Below are 5,923 nucleotides of genomic sequence, written 5' to 3'. Positions count from 1 at the left end.
AGCAGGAGGGGAAGAATGAAGGGGGGGATCAGAGGGGGAGATGAACCATGAGAGACTATGGACTCTGAGAAACAAACGGAGGGTTCTAGAGGGGAGGGGAGTGGGAGGATGGGTTAGCCTGGTGATGGGTATTGAGGAGGGCACGTTCTGCATGGAGCACTGGGTGTTATACGCAAACAATGAATCATGGAACACTACATCAAAAACTAATGATGTAATGTACGGTGATTAACATAACATAATAAAAAACTAATGATGTAATGTATGGTGATTAACATAACAATAAAAACTAATGATGTAATGTATGGTGATTAACATAACATAATAATAAAAAAATTAAAAAAAATAATATTGTACAGGGACAGATGGTAACTACACTTAATTGAGGTGAACATTACATAATATATGTAATTGCCAAATCACTGTGTTTTGCACCTGAAACTAATATAGAATTGTATTTCGACTATATTTAAATAAAAATTAAAAAAAAAAAGCAGACCTACCAACTTGAAAATGTGTAGATAAGGTAAGGTCTCCATATAAATGTTTCTAGTTTATGAGAAACGTTTTGATACTACACATCCTAGCATGCCAGTTAATTCTGCTAAGATTCTCTTTGAAAAGCTGGACTTATTTAGCTAACCTCCTGTTTTCATGCCTTAGCTCTTCCAGGCTTCAAAATGGAAGGACTTGTTCCTGGTGCAACTGTTAAAACAACAGCAGTAACAAATTTGTAAGTGATTATTATGAGTTAGCCAATAAGCTGGGTACTTTCTCATATATTTAATTATCTAATTAGCTCTTTGCCTTGTGAAACAATTTCCATTTGACAGGTGAAGTATTGGAGGCTCAGGATAATAAAGTAACTTACTCAAAGTCACACAATGGTATATTTATGGTTTGAATGTAGACTTAACTGACTCCAAGATTCATGCTGTTTATGGTATTGCCTACTGTCTTTCTCTGGTTTATTAGATGAGTTTTCATAGAGATCCTGTCCTTTACTAGTACAACAACTTTCTGGTAAAGGAAATTACATGGCAAATAACCTACATGTTGCAGTGGAATAGATTTCACCAATTAAGACAATGGGATACAAAATTTAATATCTAGTAATTTGAATTGATTTAGAATTTCTTAAAAGACCTCCATTTAACTAAAAGATTTCAAACTATTAATTAACTCAACCATTGTTAGGCTAGGTTGATCATCTGTGACTTAATATATCTAGTGCCCTCTACACTGGCAGTCTTTTCACAAATACATTGAAAGTTGAGTCCCTTTACCTGATGTCTATGAATAGTACATTTACTATTTAGTGGAATATTGCTCAGCCATAAAAAAGAATGAAATCTTGCCATTTGCAACATGGATGGAGCTAGAGAGTATAATGCTAAGTGACATAAGTCTGTCAGAGAAAGACAAATACCTTATGATTTCACTCATATGTGGAATTTAAGAAACAAAACAAATGAGCAAAGGGAAAAGAAGGAGAGAGAGGTGAACCAAGAAATAGACTCTTAACTATAGAGAACAAACTGATGGTTAGCAGAGGGGAGGTGAGTGAGGAGATGGGTGAAATAGGTGATGGGGATTAAGGAGGGCACTTGTTCTGATGAGCACTGGGTGTTGTATACAAGTGTTGAATCACTATATTGTACACCTGAAACTAAGTCACACTGTATGTTACCTAACTGGAATTTAAATTAAAAAACCTTAAAAAATTTACTATTTAAGCTGAATGTTCTCAATAGCCCAAGGTCTAATAAAAGAGAGAGTAAAATAAATATAATTGTAATGAAATGTGTTGTTATGACCATCTGAACAAATTCCTGTGGGAACCAGAGGTAGGAGCAATGAATCACCTGAGAACTTTACCAGTGAGGAGTATCATTTGGGTCAAGTCTTAAAGGATAAATGGGTGTTTGAAGAATTGCATAGGGGAAAGGGCTTTTTAGGCAGTGGACTCAGGTTTTATGAGGGCATTAACTTGTGAAAAAGTCTGTAAGAGCATAGAATGATTGACGCGCCTGGGTGGCTCAGTTGGTTGAACGACTGACTCGGTTTCAGCTCAGGTCATGATCTCAGGATCATGGGATTGAGACTCACATCAGGCTCTGTGCTCAGTGTGGAGTCTGCTTGAGATTCTTTCCCCCCTTTTCTCCTCCTCCCAGCTTGTGCATGCTCTCTCTCAATTAAATAAATAAATAAATAAAATCTTTTTAAAAATGCCTAGAATGATAAGAAATGTAATGTGGTAGGTTTTTATTTGTAATTAGAGCACATTGGCTAGAGGTTAAGATAGGTAGCTTGTAAGCCAGAGCTAGATCATGATGCTTGACATGCTGAAGTGCTTGACTCTCTGTTGCTTATTGATTTTCTCTCACTAAGTGACTTCCAGTCTAAAGGAGGAGACTCAATGAGACAGAATTAGGTCCTCCATCATCAAGTAGGTTCTAATTTTAAAGTCTGATGATCTCAGCTTCGTAGACTTTGATTAACATCTGCTTTAGGTCATTTTCAGTATATGCAGTGGAAAAAGAATGGATCTTTTCACTTGCACTGAGAGTTCTTTAGATAGGGATTGTCCATGTGTGGTTATGAAGCCATTGTATCAGAAAAATCTGGAGAACTTGTTGAAAGAAAGATTCCTGGGTCCTGGGATTCTGATATTATTGGTTTGAGTTAGTGCCAGGAATCTAAATTTTTAACAGTATGGGAGATTCTGATTAGTTTAGAATCACATTACTTTGTGATCACATTGTACCATAGTCTGCAAGGTACATACATGTGGGTAGCCTTGTCCTATAGGATACAATTTTTAAAAGTACAGTTACATAGATTAATTGGAACACCCAAAAATTTTCTTTACTTTAAGATTAAAGAAACTGTAAGACAATATATTGATAACATTTGTATAGAATTACAAGTCCAGCTTCTGGATTTAGAAGATTATATACAACATGGCTTAGGATTAATTCAACATATGTATTATTCTTATATACATTATAGCAGAGACCATAAAGTGGAAGCCCAATCAGCTGGAATTTCCCCATGGAAGTGTTTGCTTTGGCCTATACTCTCATTTCTATAAGTTCAAATTAACTTCCTCATTTAAACACAGCAATATTTTATACAAAATATTATATTTACACAAAGCAGTATATATCTGGAACTAGTTAGGGGATGCTTCCTTTGGGAAAGAATCCACGCTATCTAGTTTACCACAGACCCCACCCAGCCTGCTCCATCCCAGGCTCTTGATTGGCCTGTAGAACTTGTCCTGTCTCCCTGAAGCAAGGCCACTGTACATCTGGCCACTACATACCTTCCAGTTTCATTTTTGCTCTTTCCTCAATTTGCCTCATGCTCCAGCATTGCCAAATATTGGGAAGCAGTTGGGCGGAGACCTTCACATCTCTGGGTCTCTGGACATGTTCTCTCTTAGGTCTTAAATGTCCTTGTCAACTTAATAGTCTTGGTCATCTTTTAAGACTCATTGCAAGTATCATAGAGGTTGTGCAATCCTTCCCTGAATCCTCTCAGCCTAGGTTAGGAATTCCTCCTCTGCTCTCCAACAACTGGCAAAACTCTCTTGTACCTCTTATCACATTGTAGTATAATCAGCTATTTACTTGAACTCCACTAGATCATGAATTTATTTAGTATGTACATTTAAAAGAAATTTTGACCGAGGCTTGATGTATAAAGGATCATCTCAAACCCAGTTAGCCAGAAGATCTAATAATCCCACAGACCCAATTCCTTAATTATCCTAGTAATAGAAATTGTGACATTGTTTTAGAAGAATGCATAACCATTTTGACTTTACCCAGAAATGTTTAGGTAGAATTCTTCATGTAGGTACAATGAATTATTTTTAAAAATTTTCTTATTTCATTATTGTGATTACACTTCTGAAATGAAATTGAATATATCATAGGTACCTAAAACCCTACTTTATTAAAATTCTTCCTATAAGATATACTCCAACTAATCTTAGTTGAATGCAATTTGTGGTAATTTCTTAGAAGAAAATCCTCTTCTATATCTAACTGTAGACTTATCTAATATTGAAGTTACATATAATTTGAAATTCTGTTTATTCCTGTTTTGGTAAAATAGTCTATTACCCCCTTTATAATAATGCAGTGTCAGCTTTTCTCTATCACTTTCAACATTCCATTTCCTCCAAATATCATCTAAAGTTATTTTTCCTGTACTTGAATATACTTATTAGTTTCTCCTTCTCTTTTTCTGGCCAAACGCCACATGGGTTTTAATTAATTCCTTCTATAATATTTGCATGCTGTGATTTTCTTTAATTTATTCTGTCTACACTCTTGCCTTATTTAATTCAAGGGAACATTTGGGGAATGGATATAGTTTGCATAAAGGATGCTTCGCAAATAAATTACACTGCTTCCAACTGCCAGAATGGGTAAGCAAAACCTTGCAAAGCCATTTCTATGAAGTCCATCTGCAAACAATGAGAACACTTCTGATTAATGTAGGTTAAAGCTACACTGAAAGTCATTAGTGCACTTCAATTATACTTGCCCACTTCCTACTTCAGGTTTTAAAAAATAATGCTGAGGGGCGCCTGGGTGGCTCAGTTGGTTAAGCAACTGCCTTCGGCTCGGGTCATAATCCTGGAGTCCCGGGATCGAGTCCCGCATCAGGCTCCCTGCTCGGCAGGGGGTCTGCTTCTCCCTTTGACCTTCCTCCCTCTCATGCTCTCTGTCTCCCATTCTCTCTCTCTCAAATAAATAAATAAAATCTTAAAAAAAAAAAAAATAATGCTGAGTTTAAATGTTTGAAATGACTTTTTCAGTACCAGTTCTAAAAAGAATGTGTAAATCTGGCCCTGTTTGGCTGATAGTTCTCTATCCAGATGGAATCATGCATGTGAATTTTTAGAGCATTACAAGCTTGGAGGTCCGGTGATTGTACCATGATGTTTCACAAATCAAATTCCTGTCTTTTGTGAATTGTTGCCAATATGATAGTATTTAATTTCTTGAAAATAACTTCAGTTCTATTAAAATTAACTGGGTGAATTAATATAAAGCATATTTTTGGAAGCTTTTAGGAGATGGAGAGAGACAGCTTGAGGAGAAGGAGCAGAGCTAGAAGTAAAGCTACTGGTATAAAGTGACAGATTGGAGAAAGGGCTATTAGAGGTCTCTAAAACTAAGAGAGAGAGGGGATACCAAAAGGCTGGAATTTTTTTTTCACTTTTATTATTCTCTATTTTTTAATAGAAAATTTTACATTTCGATATTTTATAAACACTTATTTAATTGCTTATTACCTTTCTCCTCCAGTAGAATGTAAGCTTCAAGAGTGAAAGGACTGTGTTAGTTTTATTTTCAAATATATGCCCAGCATCTATCACAGGGCTGGTGTATATTGTACACTCTACGTTTTTTTTTTTTGGTAATCTTTTTTTCATTGTTTTAATTATTTTATTTTATTTTTTTCATTATGGTAAGTGCACTCTTTAATCCCCATCCCCTATTTCTCCCATTCCCCCACCCACCTCCCCTCTGGTAACCATCAGTTTGTTTTCTATAGTTAAGTCTGTCTCTTAGTTTGTCGCTCTCTCGTGTTTTGTTTTTTTTTTTTGCTCATTTGTTTTGTTTCTTAAATTCCAGATATGAGTGAGATCATATGGTATTTGTCTTTCTCTGACTGACTTATTTCACTCAGCATTATACTCTCTAGCTCTATCCATGTTGTTGCAAATGACAAGATTTCATTCTTTTTATGGCGTAATATTATATATATATACCACTTCTTTATCCATTCATCTATTGATGGACACTTGGGCTGCTTCCATATTTTGTCTATGGTAAATAATTCTGCAATAAACATAAGGTGCATGAATCCCTTTGAATTAATGTTTTTGTATTTTGGTATA

This window comes from Leptonychotes weddellii, chromosome 14 (genome assembly GCF_054177405.1).
Source record: "Leptonychotes weddellii isolate Sample4059 chromosome 14, ASM5417740v2, whole genome shotgun sequence".
In the NCBI taxonomy this organism is placed as follows: domain Eukaryota; kingdom Metazoa; phylum Chordata; class Mammalia; order Carnivora; family Phocidae; genus Leptonychotes; species Leptonychotes weddellii.
Note: the sequence above shows the minus strand (reverse complement) of the source record.